The sequence below is a fragment of the Lagenorhynchus albirostris genome, chromosome 1, assembly GCF_949774975.1.
Source record: "Lagenorhynchus albirostris chromosome 1, mLagAlb1.1, whole genome shotgun sequence".
NCBI lineage: Eukaryota > Metazoa > Chordata > Mammalia > Artiodactyla > Delphinidae > Lagenorhynchus > Lagenorhynchus albirostris.
The window spans coordinates 185175088-185195187 of NC_083095.1; the positions used below are offsets into that span (position 1 = coordinate 185175088).

General features: G+C 48.4%; 1 protein-coding gene across 4 annotated transcripts in view; it reads right to left on the minus strand.

The window, feature by feature from the left end:
• FAM107B (family with sequence similarity 107 member B) overlaps positions 1-20100 on the minus strand; it is a 218291-nt gene that overhangs the window by 68660 nt on the left and 129531 nt on the right. Inside the window, exon 1 of one of the 4 annotated variants that reach the window (XM_060121566.1) lies at positions 15934-16038. The exons of 1 other annotated variant lie outside the window; for it this stretch is intronic. The gene's annotated coding sequence lies outside the window, so the exon portion shown is untranslated. Of the gene's footprint in view, positions 1-1979; positions 1996-15933; positions 16039-20100 lie in introns of those variants that run through there. 2 more of the 4 variants (XM_060121577.1, XM_060121589.1) reach the window with 2 other exon arrangements.

Below are 20100 nucleotides of genomic sequence, written 5' to 3' on the forward strand. Positions count from 1 at the left end.
TCTGGGTGTGGGTGAGGCTCTACTAATAGTTACACTGGACAAAGAAGACGCGTGCGTACCAACCTCCTCCGCCAACAAACCAGGAGGGACCAGGTGGCTGCTCTCCTGCCACGCACCGTTGACCCTGGGTCCCACCGTTGACCCTGGCTGCTCTCCTGCCGTGCACCGTTGACCCTGGGTCCCACCGTTGACCCTGGGTCCCGCTTGCCTGGGGGTGTAGGGCCCTCACTCAGCAATCAGTTCCTGCATTTACAGGAGCCCATGAACCGACAAATGAACAGGTGAGAGCCTTTATTCAGCATCCTTGTGGACTCCTGGCTATTGGTGACCTACTGACCTGATTCTCTCCTCCGTGGCTCAGATGCCTGACCCACAGCTTCACTTCCATCCTGGGCCACTGAAAACCTTCCTCCTCTACAGAACTTGTCTTTGTTTCTAAGAACCCTGCCTGCCTTTAGGTCCTAAACCTCTGTTCACCCCAGCCCACTGCTATGGGCTGAGTCAAGCACCCAAGCTGACTCACAGCCACATCCACACCCTTGAGCCCAGTGGTCCCTCGTCCACTCTCCAATTAGGCTCCAGAGCTCCAGCTTTGGCCATTCATCCCCAGCTTCCTAACCCATCTCTCTATCTACCTCTGCTTATACAACGGGCTCAGCGCTTCAGGTGTAGAAGGCCCAGGAGGACGGTATGGGTGAAGCAGACAGTCACTCCAAACCTGGGGCAACCTCGAATTGAGTCCTAATGGAATTGAATCATTTTGTTCTATCGGGTGGGTGAAAATAATCAGGTAGGACATCACATCCAGACACGAGTGTAAGCAGAGCAGACACAGGGAGGACACTAACATTAGTCAACACCTGCGTGCAGACACCGGCCAGGTGACTTACCTGCCTAATACTCACATTGTAGAGATGAGAAAATCTGGGCTCACAGAGGTCTACCAGACATAAGGTTCATGCTCTTTCTAGCATGCCAATGTCAGAACCAGCCAATGACAACAAACACTTGAAAGAAGACTTACAGGGAACGGTGATGTGCGAAGCTCTCCTCCAAAATCGTGGAAAGAATGCATACATTGATTCTTTAATTTAGAGAAATATAGTCTCATGTATTTGTTTACAGAGAAAGACGTCATGTATTTATTCACACACAGGAAGTAGCTTAGCCCTAAAACTCAAAACGGGCACAACAGACAACATCAGCAAAGAGAGTTCTCAGACATTTCAATAAACACCTCGGCTTCTGCTTATGGTATAAATAACTATTTTTAACGTTTAACGTTTTTAAGAGTTTGTATTAGAACGGACAAGAACTAAGAACACACACATCAAGAAAAAGTTTTTTAGGACGACAGAACTACCTGAGGTTTTTCTTTAAAACATTATTTTTTTTCTGTAATAAAATCATCGCCCACATGCCAGGATGCCGGTAACGAGGACGTTTTCTCTTTCGTTTTTGCTCTTGTTCTTTTGTGGCGGCAAGTGCCGGTCCATGGGGGTAGGTGAGGGTAGGCAAGGCAGGTCAGAGCAAAGGAAGCCTCGTGCTGAATTAGCAGTCAAGGGAAGAGAGTTCTGGTCCTAGATCTGCACTAAGGAGACTTGTAAGATGCTGGGGTCCTCAGCTTCCCTGAGCACCAGTTTCCCATACAGAGCTCCAGGTTTTGGAAGGCCTCGTCCCCCTTCCAAGCCTACAGCTTACTGAGAATGCTCCAGCACGGGCTGATTATTAAAGTGACACACTTCAGAGAAACGGCAGGGTGTGTATTTAGAAAGGACTATGAAATGAGTCATCTGTGAGTAAAACATAATTTACCTCCATTTAAAAAGTCACGTTAACCTACATGGCGGTGGTAGAGAGAACATCTACCGTCTTACCATTATTCTGAAGAGGCTATAAATAGGCAGTATTTGAAATGAATCAGCTCTGTGCCACCATCCACCGAGAAGCCCATGCATGCAGCATCTTCCAGACCATACCTGCAGGCAGCTTTGTTTCGAGCGCAAATGGAGAGGGGAAAAAAGCAGCGTTGGTAGCGCCCATCATTACAGATTCAGCTGCATGTCTGACACAGGAAGCTCATGAAGAACTGCAATTTAAAAGGATTTAAAATAAACAAATAAAAACTTCTACCTGGGCACCTATTCGGAGAGCTGCCAAGCCAACTGTTTTTGTTTTATCACAAACTGTTTAAAGTCACCCCTGGACCAGGGTACAAACCACATCCAAGTAGAGATTTCCCTGGATGTTAGCAGGGTCTCCGCACTTCCCCGCTCCGTTATGTACTCAGGTGACACAGTTCATAGAGTTGAAATGCCCCCTCTCTGGCACCCACACCGGGCTCTGTGGGGCAGCATGGGCGGAAACAAGGTGAGAGCCATGCAGGCTTCAAAACGAGAGCGTACCGCTCAACACCAACACCCTCTCCCAGTTCCAGAGGCTACTTCTCACCACCTCTGCTCCCCACCCACCACCCTTCACACCCTTGCTCCTAAAAGTAGACCTGTTCCTGCCAAGATCTCTGCCATAGGACTGTCCCTAACGTGATTGAAGGAGGAAGGTTAGAGAGAGGAGGAAGTGAAGAGGCGGCAAGAGATGCGGAGGCTCTCGCGGAAGGAACTTTTGCTCTCCAGACCTGCTGCAAGGAAATATCCTGGTGATGTTTTCAAGTACTTAAAGGATAAGTGGTGATCTTCTTTTTTTAAAGAATGATCAAAGGAAGTTTTTAAGTTCCAAAAGCTCTTTTTTTTTTTTTGCGGTACGGAGGCCTCTCACTGTTGTGGCCTCTCCCGCTGCGGAGCACAGGCTCCGGATGCTTAGGCTCAGCGGCCATGGCTCCCGAGCCCAGCCGCTCCGCGGCATGTGGGATCTTCCCGGACCGGGGCACGAACCCGCGTCCCCTGCATCAGCAGGTGGACTCTCAACCACTGCGCCACCAGGGAAGCCCCAAAAGCTCTTTTAAATGCTAAGAATTCAAGCAAAGTTACTTATTGTTTCAACCTTTATTATAGCTAGTGCATCACTTTCCGTTGACTATATTTACAATATATTAGAGCTGGTGGGTTTAATATAGATCTTTAGAGTAAATGGAAAGCCATGGAAAGGCAAAGTTTATGGGCCATTAGGAATAATTCCTTTCATAAGAATAATCAAGTTAGGGCTTCCCTGGTGGCGCAGTGGTTGAGAGTCCGCCTGCCGATGCAGGGGACACGGGTTCGTGCCCGGTCCGGGAAGATCCCACATGCCGCGGAGCGGCTGGGTCCGTGAGCCATGGCCGCTGAGCCTGCGCGTCCGGAGCCTGTGCTCCGCAACGGGAGAGGCCACAACAGTGAGAGGCCAGCGTACCGCCAAAAAAAAAAAAAAAAGAAGAATAAAGTTAGAAGAATAATAATAATATTGATAATAAGAGGACGAGGAGGAGAACGAGAGGAAGGAAAGAAGAAATGGCGAACATAGAAGACAGTACCATAGGGTGGATAAACCACATTTTCTGTAGTGAATAGAGTCGTCCCTCAGTATTGGCAGGGAACTGGTTCCAGGATCCCTGTGGATACCAAAATCCACGGATGCACAAGTTCCTTACATAAAGTATTTGCATATAACGTAAGCACATCCTCCCATACGCTTTAAATCAACTCTGGATTACTTATAATACCTAATACAATGTAAATACTATGTAAATTGTTGTACATACAATGTAGATGTTATGTAAATAATTACCAGGGCATGGCAAATTCAAGTTTTGCCTTTTGGAACTTTCCAGAAATTTTTTTTTTTTAATCAGAAGTTGGTTGAAACCACGGATGCAGAACCCATGGGTATGGAGGGCCAACGTAGCTGAGTTCTGTGTTATCTAGGATAAATTACAGAGAGTCTCTAGGCCTCAGTGTGCTCCTCAGTAACATACGGTCCATTAAAGTCCTGCACCATGGGATAAGGATCACAGAAATGACGCATGTAAAGCATTTAGCACGTGCTTAAGAAACACCCACGTGTCAGTGATTGTTATTCTGGGATGAGTTTTAGTTCCAACTCAACCAATAACGAGCTGTGTGGTCTTGGGCAAGCTAGTTGACACGTCTGAGCGGTGGTTTATTCACCAAAAGAAATAAGGAGTCTAGATTAGATGATCCCTTGATCTCTAAGGCTTCCCCAAGCTCAAACCCTCTGTGACAATGCAGGGTAGTTTCTAATTTCAAATTCTTTGAGGTGTCTAGTTGTCACACCTTTATGATTTACTGGTCATAGCCACGATTTATTTGATACCAAGGGTCTAGTCAAGGCACAACTCCTAATCATGAGACTGTGCCTGTGGGGATCCTAGAACCGCTTTATGAAGACTGTTTGCACACTGTGGTTTCCAGGAACATGTGCTGGCAAAAGGCAGGCTTGCCTGTAACAGGAGAATCGATATATTTCCATCCCAGGGGCCTTCAAATGTTGCGACTGTCCCCAAATCAGATTGCTACTGTAACATGTCCCAGTGGCCCCTGGCAGCTGATGGAGCACACGCAAATTAAATCATTTACTACGACCCCCCCACCCTCCAACCCCACCCCCGCCTATAAAAGAAACTCCCAATTACTTCCTGCTGGACACATTGCAATAATCCATCCTTTCTGATCTTAACAATGAAGTTGAAAGCTGCCAGCAGAGGTCCATTTCTCTTCCATCTAGGCAGAACGGAAACTCAGCTATTTCAGATTTATCATCCACCTCCTATATTTTAAAACTCATCAGTGACTTACTTCTTTTATAAGGAAAGATGAGGCATACGTGTCCTTACGTGTCAGGAAATTTTACATGATTATTGAAGAACACAATCTATCATGGTCTACACCATCACTTGGCATTCTCACCCATAAACCCATGTCATAACCTCTTAATTTAGGTGATGGCCAAACACCCAAGTTAGCAAATACGGACAGAATTTAACATTGCTGCTAAACAAGACTTACAATAAAATCAACCTGGCACAGTAACATTCATAAAAGGTGGTGCAAATAGCAATTAGCTCTAATGAAGTATTGAGTATTGGAAGTATTTGCTATGCTTGGATAAAGCCAAGCCAATCATTGCTTCTCTGTTAATTCTTTAGCTGTCCCTAAGCAGACACCCTGGCCAGTTTAAATCTCATCTCACACTCACTAACAGGCTCATTAAGAGAGGAGAATCAACAACCTCTAATGAAATGATCAATTCAGGCAACAGTCCTCAATGAAAGCTAACAGACCCTGGGAGAAAGGTTGATGTGGAAATTCACAATGAAAGGATCAAACTCCCAGCACATGGACCCAACGATCAACCTCAATATCACTACAAGGGAGACAACCAGACACCGTCCTGAGACGATGGGACACGAAGTGTACAACACGGCCAACAAACTAATCTTGCCCCCCTAAACCTGAACGTGAATCTATGAAAAATAATAAACAGAAACCTCATTTAAAATGGAATCAGGAAGCCAGAAGGGGGAGTTTTCATGCCCTACCACTCTATGTCAACTGCAGACCCCAAGTAAAAGAGATACCTCTGCATCTCCAACAGAAAGAAGGTTATTACTTTACCACTCAGCAGGAGGAAAGAAGGGTTTCTACGCCTGGCAACAGCCCAGCCAATGAGAGGCTGTCACAAGTCACCCAATGAAAAGCCACTATACTTTGAATTCCCAGTTTCCTCCAATGGACTCTTTGTTTATAACAGTCCCGGCCAAATCCTTCTCCTCTAGAAAAGATTGTTCCTCTTCTCTGTTCTCTGGACTTACCTGTGGGTCGCCATAAGTTTTAGGTCCCAAATTGCGATTCTTTGCTGTTCTCAAACAAAGCCATTTTGCTGGGAAAATAACTGGTTGTTTTACATCAACAAATCTAATAAAGCTTTCGTTCTAACTTTCAGGTTACAGAAATACAGAGGTTGGTGGAACACGTTTAAAGAGAAAACTCTCACCAAATCCAGAATGCGGGACCGTCTGCAAGACAACGGACTAGCTTCTTCCACAAAGCAGTAACTTAGGGAGAACAGGATGGAGCATATCAAATGCAATGTGTGAGCTTTGTTCAGACCCTGGTGTGAGAAACCAACTATCAAAAGACATTTTTAAGCTAATGAGGGTTGAAATCAATGCAGGGAAGATGGGGAGTCCTACATATTCCGGGGCTGCCCCACCCCTTGCCTTCTGATGGTCTGGAACTGCAATTCAGCCACTCTCCAATTGAAAGGGCGGGGCCCGTGAGCAGAAACTGAGCCATGGATGGCTGGGCCACATCCAGCTCTGCACAGGAAGGGGAAACTCTCAGTAAGAAGATGCAGGAGATCCTCGTTGGTAGAAAAAGAGGCAGTACCTGGGGCAATCTAGAGAGGAAATGTACAGGTTCTTGAGCACAATTATAGCCAACAGGATTCTAGCAGCCTTGGGCTTCACAGGAAACCCATTCATGTAAACAGCGTAAAATCCATGCTCTGAACAGAGAAGTTAACATTTGAAGCAAGCAGGGTACCTATGAAATGGGAGAGAAGGAAGCAAGATGAACACCCAAGTGTACAGACAGAAAGATATGAAGTGTTTAAAAATCTTCTCAAAACGTTCAGATATTTGTGATGCACAAAGAACTCCTCTGCAACGGGGAGCACAAAATCCTCCAATATGGACTATACATGAATTGGAAAAACTACTGTTTAAATACAGGATTGTTACATAGAAGGGAAAATTGTATTAGCATCTAATATAATGACATAAAACACTTTGAAAAATACATGATGCCTAATTCCACCCATTAATAACAAGGTAACAGCCTTGGGAAACTTCATACCAAAAAAAACGGCACTTCTGATAAACATAATATTTAAGACCAACTCAAAAACACAAGCTCTGCCTAATGACATAATTCTGTGTTTGGAATTTGGTGCCACGCTCACACCATACCTAAGGAAGCTCCTTCACTAAAGGATCACTTTAAGACATCATCCTTTCCATGTGATGATGCCCAAACTAAAACGCAGTCATAAATATCCTCCTTAAAGCTACAGTTTTAGATTTACCTGCTAAGTGCCTTATTCCAACTGGGATTCCAAGCCCTTTCTGAGGCTAAGAAGTCAAAAGTTTTATCAAGGGCTTCCCTGGTGGCGCAGTGGTTGAGAGTCTGCCTGCCGATGCAGGGGACACGGGTTTGTGCCCCGGTCCGGGAGGATCCCACATGCCGCGGAGCGGCTGGGCCCGTGAGCCATGACCGCTGAGCCTGCGCGTCCGGAGCCTGTGCTCCGCAACGGGAGAGGCCACAACAGTGAGAGGCCCGCGTACCGAAAAAAAAGTTTTATCAACAGGGTTAAGGGAATGTGGAGTCTTGAGTCTTGGCCGAGGCAAAGTTCTGCAGAGAGGAGGCCCAAATTTGATCCCAGCTCTTAGAACCTGGGGCAAGCTCCTTCATCTCTCTATGCTTACTTTCCTCATTTGTAAAACACTAACACTAATAGTACCTCCCTCACAGAACTTCTTGGAAGACCACAGAAGATAATGAATGAAACCACACCTGGCATAATCGGAAATGCTCAGGAAATGCTAGCCATCATTATGTTTCATCATCTGAAGGCCCATCTCCCTGGAACTCATTCTCATCAGCACAGAGTACCTCTTTCTGGCCAAGGCAAAAAATGTTCCTTAAGAGCAGACACGGTGTGCCACAATGAATGGACCTCAGAAACACTCTGTTAAATGAACAAAACTGGACACAAAAGGCCACATATTGTATGATTCTCTGTGTAGGAAATTTCTAGAAAAGGCATAACCTTAGAGACAGAAGATCAGTGTCTGCCTGAAACTGGGGATGGAAAGAGGAATTGACTACAGAGTCTAAAACTGGACTGGGGTGATGGGTGCTCAACAGTACAAATTGACTAAAAATCATGGAACTGTATGCTTGTAATGGGTGAATTGCACGGTATATAACTGATACCTCAATAAAGCTGTACTGAGAAAAAAAAAAGATGTGCTTTCACAATGCTTGCACAAGTCCTTTCTCACCAATCTATTCTGACAGCAAACTCACATATTCTGCAGAGCACAGCCAAACAGCTGAGGACGCTAGGCTCGGGCCAGGACCAGCCCTGGATCCTAATCCTGACCCGGCTTAGTCCTACAGCAAACTTGTTACTTCTCTAATCCTCAGTTTCCACATCTGTGAAATGGCAACCCTAACAGTATTCATGTCAGAGCTGTTGGAGCACATCTATAATCCTCCCCCGAGTTTCCCAGATCAATAAACGGTGCCCCCTTCACCCAGGGGTTGAGGCTAAACACAGACGTATCACTCATGACTTCTCTCCTTTCCCACATCTGCCCCAATCCATGACCAAGTCCTGAGGGTTCCATCCTCAGGATATTTCAGGTATCCATCCAACCACTTCTCACCAGCTCCACCCCAGTCCTCGGGGACTCACAAAAGCCTCCCACGGGTCCGCCTGCCTCCACTCTGGCCTCTGCAGTTATGGCTGCAGGTGGGTATTTACACACACAAGGCTGATCTCCACCATCTCCTGCTCAGGACCCTCCCCTGGTCTCCTCCAGCCCGCAGGCCCCACCCGATGAGCACCTCTGGCCCTGGGCCGTTATCCGCACTTGCCTCTGCACAGATGGACGGGGGTGAGGCTCACCCCTTCCCTCATTCAGAGCTCAAGTTCTCCTCAGAGGGGCCTCACCCTACTAAAAACCCCACCTCTGCCCCTGCCGGACTCCAACCCCTCCACCTCATTTCCTCCACAGCAGTGACGCTGCCTGGAATCACATCATCTACGTTCTCCTTTACACTCTGTCTTCCCACTAGAAGACAAGCTCCACGCAAGCAGGATTTTGACACTGTCCTACCCACGTGCCCCAGAGTCTGGCACAGGGTCTGGCATAGAGAAAAACACGTTAAATACTTGCTGAAGGAATAAAGAACTCTCACGAAGCACTCAGCGCAACACCTGCCACATAGGAAGTGCCCAAGAACTGTTAGTTGGTAATAATAAAAATATTTATTATAATTACAGTTCACAGATCAGAATATGGAAGCCCTACGAGGTTACCTGCCTAAGCCAGGTTGCACTCTAGTCTGACAGTCTAGTACACGTCCACGGTGCCACGTTCCACGAGCAAAGAATAACTGATGCTCCCTGCCCACCCCCAGCAGGAACGCGAAGGATACTGCGGCCAGTCCCCCTGACCATCCTGCCTCCTCTCACCTGGCAAGAGTCACCTGATCCTCGAAGGGGTGGCTGGCATGCTACTGAACCCTATGGCAGTCCCAGGAACGACAACTGATGGTCCCAAGCATTCCACCAGGTAAAACGACGGCAGGCTTCCACCTCACCTTAAGACCACTCTAAGAGGTAGGCAAGGGTGATTATCTGCGTTTCATAGATGAGAAAGTAGAGAAAGAGAAATAAATGACCTGCTCGAAAACCACATGCGTACTAATTAATGGTGACCCTGGGCCCAGGATTCTGAACATTTTAGAACACTAGGCCTCCCTCTTTCCAACACACTACACTACTCTGGGCATCCGTGAAAAAAGGAAAGGAAGACAAAGAACCCCGACCACAGCTTTATCTGTTTTATTTTATTAATTTACTTTTTTTTTTTTTTTTTTTTTTGCGGTACGCGGGCCTCTCACTGCTGTGGCCTCTCCCGTTGCGGAGCACAGGCTCCGGACGCGCAGGCTCAGCGGCCATGGCTCACGGGCCCAACTGCTCCACGGCACGCGGGGTCCTCCCAGACCGGGGCACGAACCCGTGTCCCCTGCATCGGCAGGCGGACTCCCAACCACTGCGCCACCAGGGAAGCCCCTAATTATTTACTTTTTAAATTTATTTATTTATTTATTTATTGGCTGCATTGGGTCTTCGTTGCTGCACTTGGGGTTTCTCTAGTTGCGGTGAGCGGGGGCTACACATCGTTGTGGTGTGCGGGCTTCTCACAGCAGTGGCTTCTCTTGTTGCAGAGCATGGGCTCTACGCACGCACTCTTCAGTAATTGTGGCAGGTGGGCTCAGTAGTTGTGGCTCACGGGCTCTAGAGTGCAGGCTCGGTAGTTGTGGCACATGGGCTTAGTTGCTCCATGGCATGTGGGATCTTCCCGGACCAGGGCTCGAACCCGTGTGCCCTGCACTGGCAGGCGGATTCTTAACCACCACACCACCAGGGAAGTCCCGCTTTATCTGTTTTAAATGGCATTAAGTTGTAAGGGAAAAGAACATTCTAAAGAAAGTCCTTCTATATATCCATATTCACAATGACACTCTTAACCTCCTCCAGCACAGGGGAATTTTCGTACCTCTCCATTAGACATCCAGAAACAACTTCTGATTATTTATACAGTGGGAGTTTGTAAGAGCACTGCATGGTTTTGTAAACTCATGAGCATGGATCAGGCCCAGATGCCTCAAAAACCTGGATAAAACGTGAGTTTTAATCTGAACGCTCACAGAGTGCGCTGTGTTACATATATACTAATAACGACACAGAAAAGCTGACACCACAGGATCGCGGCCTCTCCCAGACACTTGGTTATGGCGCTTTATGAGGGGCGCCAGAACCTGTGCCCAAGAATAGAATGAAGCATGCCATTTCGGGCAGCAAAGCCAGGGTCTCTAAAACCCTCCTGAAGGCGTGAAGGCATCCCGAAAGGTCAGATAAGGAGAGAAGGGAGAAGCCCCTCGTCCTCCGCCACCCCGCACCAGTGTCCCTCATCGGCATCTTGGCATCACCACTGTCATCAAAACTCTGTGGGCGACAAAGCAAAAGCCTAAACGCCTCTGGCCGGCCACGCTCAGGGACCATGTGTTTGGGGCTTCAGGCCCTCGGAGGTAGACCTTACAAAGTTCATCTCACAAACAAGAGCACTGAAGCCCCCGGGGGCTCTGTGACTTGTGGGGGTCACAGAGCCGGGGCCTGGTACTAGCTCAGACACACCTGGTTTCAAAGCTCCAAACTGTATGGCACATTCGTTAACACGCCCCGTTCCCCAACCCCACCTCTTCCGCCCAGGGCTGGCACTGAACAGGGCCATAGAGGCTCCACTATCACACCCTTGGCATTGACAACAGAAAGGAGAACAGAGAACGAGGCGAGAAAAATCCTCCAGACAGCGCGCACCTACCACCCACCAGGATGCGGACAGCTGGTCTACCTGCACTTTTTCTATCTTCTGCCTAGGCTCTGCAATTCCCCATTTAAGATTTCTCCGTGTAACAACTGCTAAGGATTTATAATTCAGTAGCATGACCAGGAATAGCACTGAGGACAGCCCAGAATCACATTGTTTCATGGCTCTAAGGGTGGAGGGAGCTGTTCTTCACACCACAAAACTCTAAGACTATGCGGTGGGTAGGGAAAATTACTGTCACCAAAGTACGCGTCCCTCCCACCTCTCCCCAGGCACACACAACACAGACCACAGCTACTGCTTTACAACCGCTCTGACCAGCTGCTTGGCCTTAAATGAGATCCTTGGAAGGATGGAACTGCTAAAGAGTCCACCTTGTGTTAAAGCAGCAGTCCTTCCTTTTTCTACATTGCTCTCCATTTTCCTTCCTACAGTTCACCTGAGTCTGGAAAGCATTCTTAAATAAGTCTTCCCACGATTTCCCCACAGCCCCCTCTTACCTTTTCATTTGTAACAGAACCTGGGGTGGGCGCGCCATGTCCCCACCACAGCTGGCTTCCCAGGGCCACCGGCTGGCAGGTTTACCTTCAGCAAGAACACGCAAACAAGACTACAATTTCCCAGTCCCTCCTCAATTCTGCCCTAGAAAGCGTCCCAACCCCTCAGCCGAATTCTAAACACAACCGAACAGTCCTCCAAATCTCCTCCGCCAAGCCCCTACACCTTGCTCTTAAACTGATCAGCCCTGGGCAAATCACACTCGGTGCCCTCCACGTCTCTTGCCCTACCCTTCACGCCTCTCCCCCTACCCTTCACCTTAGAGTCAGAAACCCAGTCCCGCAGCCTTAGGTGGGATTTCCATCATTCTTGCTGAGATGCCTTAATTCACAAAGTGCTACCTTCCCTTCACAGCTCTTAATATCACGGTCATCAGACAATGTCTGCGTAACTCATACAATTCTTTAAATATCTTCCTCGCCTGCCCTGCCATGTGGACAGGGACCCCCTGGGACTTGTCAACTGCGGTATGCCCGATGCAAGGGCAGTGCGGGCACACAGGAAGCAATAAGGAAATGTCTGTTCAATGAAGGAATGAATAGAAAACAAAGCTTCCCCCAGCAGCCTCAAAAATAACCACTCGACGATTTACCAGGACTAAGTGGCAGCTGGCCAATCACTTTCTTTCTTTTACTGATGGGGTCTAGGAATCAGCAGCATCAGATGCGGTGGAAAGCATCGACTCCTTTTCAGCGGAGCTCCCTAGGTACTGAGTGTAAGGAAAAGTTTAACGTTCAGACGGATGGGGCCCAGCACCTCTTGCACAAGAAGGAAAAGGGGAGAAACTGGTCTGCTTCACAAAGGAAAAGCAAAACAAGGCTAAGCTTAAACAAGGAAATTACACAAAAAAAAAACGCAGGGAAGTCTCATCATCAGGTCATCCCAGCACTAAGTGGCCCGGGGCTGCGCACACGGACTCCTTAGCTGCACAGAGCTTTCCCTACATGACATGAGCCCAACGTGAGATGCAAAAACGGGTCAGTGCTCACAGCTACTTTCTCCAGACTTAAAGAAGGCTGACAAGTCAATATCTCAAGATATCCGGGGACTTCTAAAAATGCCTAAAATCTAGACCTCACCCAACCAAACATCCTGGCCCCTTTTCTCCAAACATTTGCACAGAGAATTCTGGAGGGAAGGGGCAAATGGGGCATTAAGAATATGAAGTTATATTACTTACCTACTATGTCCCCTCTTTCCATGCCTTAACCACTCCCCCCAAAAAATCTTTAAAAGTCTTTTCCACCTTTACATGTGGCATGAAATAGCTAGTGGGAAGCAGCCGCATAGCACAGGGAGATCAGCTCGGTGCTTTGTGACCACCTAGAGGGGTGGGATAGGGAAGGTGGGAGGGAGACGCAAGAGGGAGGGGATATGGGGATATATGTATGCATATAGCTGATTCACTCTGTGATACAGCAGAAACTAACACACCATTGTAAAGCAATTATACTCAAATAAAGATGTGAAAAAAAAAAAAGTAATAGGAAGGAAGCGAGAGAGGGAGGGAGGGAGGGAGGGTGGACAGCATCCATCCTACCACTTACAGTTCAGGACCCGGATCTCTCAGAGCACTTCTCTCAAGCACAAACCAAGTCTGCTTCTAAACATCCCATGAATGGAATCTCCAGGCAACAGGGACAGGTGTCTGGCCATCACAAAGAGCCATACGAGTCTGTAACCCTGGACCACTCCCAAACTTTTCTCTCCACCCTGCGAGGCAGCAGAACTTTTAAGAGCAAAACAGCTCAACTCTAACCTCACGTCCAGCTTGGCTGTGCTGCTCAGACTGTTCAAGGTCATAGCAGGGTTGAAAAATGAGATTGAGAGATTCTGATGGCCCCTATTTTAGTTTCTTTTGACTTATGGTTGGATAGAGGTGCCATTATTACAGCAGATTACACACTTTACACACTCACAGGTCACTGCCGTTGACCCTCCATATCCACAGGGTATTGGTTCCAGGACCCCCGAGGATACCTAAATCCGCAGATGCTCAAGTCCCTGATATAAAATGGTGCAGTAAAATGAATACAGTCGGCCCTCTGTGTCCGTGGGTTTGGCACCTGCAGATTCGATCCTTGGTTGTTTGAATGTGGGGATGTGAAACTTGGGGATATGGAGGGCTGACTGTACTGCACCATAACCCGTCCAAGCACACTCACAGATTAAGGAGCCCCACGGTAGAAACAGGAACAAAGATTGCACCTGACAGTACATAACCACAACTTCCTCCTTGTAAATTCTTCTGATTTCAAAAAGTATTGCATCATCCTAGTGATCAATCTAGTACTTCTAACAGTTGTCTCCAAAACCTCTTTTTAACTTTGCATATTGGAGAAATTATATGTCGGAACATTTTACAAGTGGAAAATAAAAGTATGTAATGACAAAAGCATTCAGTGGCTAAATCTGGGGTGGAACAATGTGTTTTTTGTTTTTGTTTTTTCACAGAACACAGGCACGTGGCGCAAGGTCTGTTAGAAGCAAGCAAGTCACCAGCTACAAAACCATGGCTATTCCTTGTTCTACAAAGAGTTCCTTTCCATCACATATTTCTCATGGATCTCAGAACACAATTTTATTTTTTGAATATGTTAAAAGCCAAAAGGTTTACTTTTATTAAAAAAAAAGCCAATCTGAAACTACTCCTGAAATCCAAAGAATATAGTACATTAAACGCTTCTATCTGTCCGTTCTTCCCTATTAAGTGGAACTTGCGTTGTTTTTTCTCTTTCTTCCCTCCCCCTTCTGTATAGGTGGTTATCTGCAAGGCTATGAGGAAATACACTTCAAACGACTTGTTGGCAAAACACTGCTGTAGACTACGGTTATTAGAGATTGTGTTTTAGACTGATAAGAGTGGTAAAGATCAATAATCAGTAACTCCCTGATTTATTCATTCACACACATGCATTTCCACACCATGGCTGCCAAGCCATAAATGAAGCAAAGATGCCTTTATCCTCCGGGTACGTTTGGGTGGTTTGGTACATGAGTGACTTTTTTTTCCCCTTTATTTCTTTTCAATTTTTTAATAAATATATATAATTTTATACTTAAAAGTTTTAAACTGGAAAAGACTAGCACTAAGAAATCTTCTCTAGACAGGCCCTCCAGATACTATTTCAACTTAAAGCAACTTGGACAGCTAAAATCTCCAAAGTGATGGAGAGGGCACATGGCCGGCGGAGAAACTAAGTACCTGTTAGCAAGAAATCCTCAAGTTAAAAATATAAAGTCTAACAGGCCGCATTCCGGTTTTCTGTATTTATGTTGAATATCAAACTCATTTTCATTAAATAACTTTGCTCTACTGTCATTAAGTCAAGTCTTTTCAAGGAAGGAAAGGTATGCTATCTTGCTGCAGAGAAAAAGATACCGCATTTATCCTCTGCGGGATTCCGCTTCGCATTTCAGAGGGACTGTTACCATCCCCTACACAGCAAGTCAAAACTTGGCCAGACGCATCCACGCCATCCCCGAGGGACCTGAAGATGCTTGAGGAGAAGTTAAGAGAACCAAAATTTTAGGACTCCTTGGGGGCAGACGCCACCCAACATACTGGGTTCACTGGAGTAGCGGGAGCGGAGAAGAGGCAAAAATAGAAAAGTTACTTGCAGACTGTTTGGAAACAGTGCCCCGGTCACCTTTAAACCAGCGGCGCAAAGCCCCCACGGCCCCTCCTCTGTTTGCCCAGGAGGAGGAGGCTCCGCGGCGGCCGGGGCTGCAGGGGGCGAGCCGGGCGCCCAGGGCTCGGCATCTGGCCGCGCGTGGCGCACCCGGTGGGCAGCGCATCCCCGCTCCAGGCAGGGTCTCTCCATTTTCAGGGCCGAGGAAGCAACAATAAGCCGAGCGGAGCGGCCGCTCAGGCTCACCTCCCTCGCGGCGCCCACCCCCCCATCCCCTGCACTCCCGAGCCTCGGGTACCCCCGCGCGCGACTCCTGCCACGCCCCGACCCCGCACCCCGGGCTCGTCCCCGGCACGGCGCGGGGTGGCCCGGGCTCCCCTCACGCCCACCGCCCGGCGCGCCGTCCTCCAGCGCACGCAGGGACCCCCGCCCAGCGCCGGCCACGGGGAGGGGAAGCCCGGCGGCCCTTCCCGCCCGGGGTACCCTCGCGTCAGGGGTCGGAGCCGGGCGGCCGACCGGCCAGCCGCGCAGTGGCCCCGGCGGGCACCCCGCCTCCCCCGCGCTCCCAGTCTTTGTGTGCAAAGTAAGTGCGGTAGGCGAACCCACCTCGGCGCGCGCACAAAGGCGCGCGGCTCCCTCCGCGGCGCTCGCTCCGGGCGGCCGCGGCGGCGCCCAGCGGCCCGGCGGCTCAGGGCGGCCGGGAGGCGGCGCGGGCGGCGGCTCCGACTGCGGCTCCGACGGCAGCGGCGGCGGCGGCACGGCCAGTCCGGCGCAGAGAAGCTCTTTCACACCCTGCGGCCCCGCGCGTCCGAATTAAGCGGGGAGGCTGGGCGGAGCTAGGCTGCTGAGGCCACGCCCCGGACACGCCCCGTCGCGCTGGCTGCAGCTCGGCGCTCCGGACCGCGGCCCGCGGCGACTGCGCCGGGAAAAAGTCTGTCAGTTTGATTCCTGGAGGTTTTCGTTCTGTGGTTTTAGTTTGGTTGGCTTCGGAATCTCTCAAAGCAGAGGGAATATTGGAAGAAAAAAACTGAGTGTCACCGGATGAGAGAGAGAGAAATGGGAAATTAAAGGTGACAGGCGCCCGTTTGCGAGGCCCACAATCAAAGATCTCTCTCTGTGTCTGTCTGTCTGTCTGTCTGTCTGTCTCTCTCTCTCTCTCTCTCTCTCTCTCTCTCTCACACACACACACACACACACACACACACACACACACACGACCGCAAGTATTCGGGACTGGTTGGTTGGTGGGTGTCTGGCCTCCATCGCCACTCCACTCCTGTGACATTCAGAGAGACTGTCCCCATTGAAATTCTGCCAACACGTCACCGAAGAAAACTCAGAGGGACACGGAATCAGATGTACTGTCCAGCCAGAGCCTGAAACCCAGTGACCTGGGAATTTGCTCAGACTCCTCCCCCTCGCCCTCGCTCTTCAAAGGGTAATTGGAGATTTAAACTTATGCGAAGGGGGTTTCCTGGTGGCGCAGTGGTTGAGAGTCCGCCTGCCGATGCGGGGAACGCGCGTTCGTGCCCCGGTCCGCGAAGATCCTACACGCCGCGGAGCACATGGGCCCGTGGGCCATGGCCGCTGAGCCTGCGCGTTCGGAGCTTGTGCTCCGCGACGGGAGAGGCCGCAACAGTGAGAGGCCCGCGTACCGCGCAAAAAAAAAAAAACTTATGCGAAGGAGAAAAGGGTTTGTTTTTTTCCCTCTCGGATTTTCGTTTTTCTCAGCTCCCTTACAGCAAATCGCTTCTCTGCCCAACCCCGAGACTCTTAGATTACAATCTACGTGAATCACAGCAGGTAAAAAAATGGGAGATATGTTTCAGAGTAACAAACAATAAAGACAGCAGGTAATGGATTTTAGAGCAAAAGCTTTTGAATTTTCTTGGCAACAGATGAATAAGGGCTTATTTACTGGGAAGCTTTTCTGACTGAAACAGCTTGGGTCACAATCACACAGAAAAGTCATATCAATTATGAATTTTGGTAAACCAATTACTTACTCCAAAAATGTTGGAAAGTCACAGTACTTCAAGAGCCTGGTCATCCCTAGGCCTTGAAGCCCACTGAGGGGTGGGGTCACCTGCCAGAGGATTTAGAGAGATGGGCTCCTTCCCAGCCCAAGAAATTGACCTGTGTGAACTTTATCCACGGTGTTTCCCGCAAGTCTTACTTCCCTCCCATTCTTGGGTTATGTTGGTTCTGTTCTTCACAATGGATACACCAGTCACTAAACCAGAACCTGGGATCCAGCCTAGATTTTGCCCTCACTCCCCACAGGGGAGACAATTCCAAGTCCTGCACGTTCTGTGTGATGGCTTGATAGCCCTTCCAGTCCCCATCCCACTGGCTCTGCCCCAGCTGGCCTTTGGGGTCTGTCAACACACTGTGGCGGTAGCCCCCCAGCTGTCCCCAGACCCCAATCTCACATATGCTTTTCCTCCAAACTGCTTCCCCAGTGAACATTCCACTTGCACATCTGCTCTCAAAACCCTTTAAGGGATGCCCACTCACTCCCTACCACATGACCAAGTTCAAGCTCCTTCGTACGGTACCCCGTAGAGCAGCATACATCTTGATATCACCTTGACGACTTCCCTAGGCTCTTGCTGTATCCCCCAAACAAACACCCATGGTGCCACTCAGCCAGAGTGTTGTATTTGCTAAACGGCCCTGTTTTGTGACTATGAGGACTGGATGAAAGAATCTGTCACCTGTTAGGCTTTTCTATGCCTCCCCCCTACCCCCAAGAGCTTCTCTCCTGTCTGAGATCCAAGTTGCTCTGAGAAGACTTGCTGACCTGCTCAAACTGAATGGACCTTTTCTGCCCTTCCCATACCTAGCACGGCCTTATAACTAGTGCACTGTATTATAAATATGTGCTGTTGGGGCTTCCCTGGTGGCGCAGTGGTTGAGAGTCCGCCTGCCAATGCAAGGGACACGGGTTCGTGCCCCGGTCCAGGAGGATCCCATGGGCCGCAGAGCGGCTGGGACCGTGAGCCATGGCCACTGAGCCTGCGCATCCGGAGCCTGTGCTCCGCAATGGGAGAAGCCACAATGAGAGGCCCATGTACCACAAAAAAAAAAAAAAAAAAAAGTGCTCTCCTTGAGCAGAGTTTATACTTGATAGATACACATATCTTTACATCCTCCTGCCTAACCCAGTATCTGGCAAATAAGAAATGTTAGGGACTGAATTGTGTCTTCCCCAAATTCATGTGTTGAAACCCTGACCCCCAATGTGACTGTATTTGGAGATGGGGCCTTTAAGGAGGTAATTAAGGTTAAATGAGGTCATGAGGTTGGGGACCTAATCCAGTAGGACTGGTGACCTCATAAGAAGAGGAAGAGATACCAGAGATCTGTCTCTCTGTGCACACAAGGAGGCCATGTGAGGACACAGCTAGAAGGTAGTCATCTGCAAGCCAGGAAGAGGCCTCACCAGAAACCAACACTGCTGACACCTTGATCTTGGACTTCCATCCTCCAAAACTGTGAGAAGATAAATGACTGTTGTTTAAGCCACTGTTATGGCAGCTCAGCAGACTAATACAAGAAGCATGCATTAGATTCTAGACTCTTAACACTAGAAAAGCGTGGACCCACTAGTGAGCCTATAATGTACCCCCCCTCAAAGCAGCCTGGACAAACTACTATGATGCCAGGGCAGTGGACAGAGTGTCTAGACGTGATAAGTGACCACACAGCCTTTTCCCTGCCCTGGTGAGAAACAGCTTATTCCATAGACTGAGGTATTAATGCCCAAGGATCTCAGCCTTGGCCTTACCTTTGTATCAGGAACCATTATTTCTTTTAAACCAAAAACAAAAAAGTACATCAAATATTTACTTTGAACTTCTTGAATCAAAGCTTTATTAAGAGACAGGATGCCAACACCCATTCATTAAGTCTGCTGTTTGGGGCTCGTATTTCACATTCCTGAGAATCTTAGGGGGATTTTAATCCAGGCAGGATCAAGTATCCAATTTGGCTTGGGGCCCCTGGAGTCACTGTGGGTGGACTCTGGAAATAAGAACTTAAAGATTACGGACCAGAGTGATATTTATACTTGTATCCACAGCCTCTATCAATAGTGCCTGGACCACAGTAGAGGCATGATAGATGTTTGTCCAATAAATAAGCCTGGATTTTCAGGGCACAGCTAGACTTCCCAGGAGTATGTCAGGTGACACCTAACTCTCAGCCTGAATCTGATGTCCTGTAGATTCCATATTCTGGATGTGGACAGAATCCCAGGAAGGTCAGGTGAGCCCGTGGTACCTCCTTGGGTTTCTACTATTGGGCTGACACACTTCACCAGGTATATAGAGGCCCTTTGCTCACTTTCTCCACATCCAAAACAAAGAAAATGCTCCCCTGAGTGGCTTTTGAGTCCTTTAACCAATCACTGGTGATAGATTCTCTAATCGTACTTTACTGCAAAACATACATAATAATTTTCCACCTTATAACACTCACCCGCAAGACCACCCATACACTCAACTTTAACCTCATCCTCTTGCTTTGACATAGGGGGCCTTTTAAATTCATTCCTAAGGAAAAGTGAGGAAAGCAGAGATGAACATGTGGGGACATAAAGTGGAACAAAGCAAATCAACTTGGAATGAGATATGTTGTCCTTTATCTCCCACTTGGTCATTTTCCTTATACACAATCTTGAAAGAGTTGCTTTATGCCCGAACCATCATCCTGCAGAACTCCAAACGGATGAGAAAGGCTTAACATTGCCCTAGAGGAGGGAAATTTATT